Genomic DNA, 2,355 nt, shown 5'->3' with positions numbered 1-2,355 from the left:
GACCGTTCACGGAGATAGAGTGCGGGCTCTGTATGAATGGAACCTTCACTCTGAGTAAGAGCTCTGGTTCTTGATCTTCTGCATAAGAGGTCTTAGCCAGACAGCTTCTATAGACTAAGTCATATGGACTAATGTAAGACACTTCTTACTTACGCTTTCACAAGTTGGGGTCTAACAATAATTATCTAAAAACATTTAAGATAATTATATATTTATAGATTAAATCCTGTAATTATAATAATCACAAAACGATACACATGTTTAGATTCTTTCTTTAGTGGAAGCATACGTGTTCTTTGTGTGCGACCCTTTTAGGTTTACATGGCTCATTGGCAGTGTATCTAGGTGACACGTGTCGTGGGTATAACATAAAACTTACACAATCCAATGCTCCCAGTATGGTAAATCCTAGAAAATAGGCTTCTTATTCCAAATATATCTAGGAGGAGTTAGATGACCTTTTTTAAACACAATATCAAGATGTTTAGTCGAGAATACACAGTTCTTCCATTCAACGCCTGCCTTGCTACTTGCTCGTAGGTTTATTCAACCTTAGATTTCAACACAAAAATAGAACTGCTTGTAAAGTTATTTCAAAAGTCCAATTTATATAAACTAGTTTCAGATGGCGAAACGAGGGATTTGATTTATCTAAAATTGGGAGGTTTGATTAACAATTAGAAAAATATCAATCTTAAAAAGAAGCACAGGGTGCAACAGTTGATTAAGACATTAAACAAATGATTCAGCAAAAAGGTGACATAGCATTCCTATCACAATTATCTAAAATCAATAAATGATTTTATATAACTATGACAGTATCAATTATTGGGTCAGACGGCCTCCCGAGAGCACACACCGGTCAACGTGCTATCGATACGATATCATTTATGTTAGACGTCGTGAATCCTAGCACAACACAGTGTTACCATCCTACACCGTAGGAGTATAACATTTGTCAGACACTAAAGCTATTTATAGCCTTCTCCGATTACCTCAGGTTTTGAAAGTCAATACATTTTTATACATAAAATTAGTTGTCAATAAATTTTAATGTAATCATCAAATGAAATATTAAGCACCTGAAACAAATAGTAGACTATAATGCTAATAAGACACCTTTGTACTTTCACATCGGCTTTGGTCTTAATTTCCCATTACACCCCAAGCTAAGGCATTAGCCCATCATCGTTCGGTTTCTTCTCTCGAAGGATGTAAGGACTAAAAAATAAATAACTGATACGGAAAAGTAAATTGCAGAAAGTAAATTACAAGAAATGAAAATACTGGAATTTAAAGTACTGGAAATTAAATGACTGAAATATAAATGACTGAAAGTAAATTACTAGAAATTAAATGACAGAAATATAAATTGCAGTAAAGTAAAGACTGAAACGTAAATGACTAAAATTAAATTATTAATAACTAAATATTATTAAATAACATTAATCTAGGTAATGATGTAAAACAAGTACTTGATGAGATGGAGAAATGACTAATGAAAGCGTTGAAAGAAGAGAATTTTGACTTTGAGGAAGCTTGCAAAACAAGTAATAAAACCTACAAAACAAGTTTCGTTACTAAGACCGAAAAAGTTACTTGCAAACTCTTAAAAAACAGATTATTTAGTCTACATAAATTAGTCGTGAGCCACAAAGGATGAAATCCAATGTAAAGCAACAGCGATCGACTAATTTGTAACTTGCAACGAAAGTCAGAAAACGTAATGTAACTTGGAAATAAGAACAGAAATGGGATGAAGATTAAATACGAGTACTTGAATTAAAACTTGAGAACGTAATCACAACTTCACTTCACAAAAATCGGTTCTTGGTTGGAAGCAAGAAAACCGAAAGCTTGGAACCGAAAACAATATTCTAGAGAGCAAATGTTTATAACTCAAAGATTTGAGAATTAACAAATAAGAAGTTAAGTAAAAGTGTTTTTAAAACCAAGCCTTAAGCCTTTTATAGGCTAAGGGAGTTTGCTAAGTGGGAGCCACCTAATAAGACAAAAGGCTCTTCAAAAATGGGCTTTGACCAGACCCAAGGTCATTGACCCAGCAATGTCTAAGGAGCAGCCCACGAATTCTCAGCCCAGGCAAAAGTACAGCTCACGGACAGGTACTATAGGATTCTGTCACTCCTAGTCCTACAGGACTGCTGCAGCATCGGGCCCAAAAATCATCAAAAACCTGCATAAATAGGGGAGTAACATTAGATATACTATATTACTACTAATATATGAAAAAAGACATAAAAAGACTAAATCAAGACACTGATGGGCAAATAAAACAAAGGAAAATGGTTAAGAAAAAGATGTAATAAGATTAATAAATTAACACTTATCACACCC

This window comes from Cynara cardunculus, unplaced genomic scaffold (assembly GCF_001531365.2).
Source record: "Cynara cardunculus var. scolymus isolate 2C unplaced genomic scaffold, CcrdV1 Un_Scaffold_2907, whole genome shotgun sequence".
Classification (NCBI taxonomy): domain Eukaryota; kingdom Viridiplantae; phylum Streptophyta; class Magnoliopsida; order Asterales; family Asteraceae; genus Cynara; species Cynara cardunculus.
Note: the sequence above shows the minus strand (reverse complement) of the source record.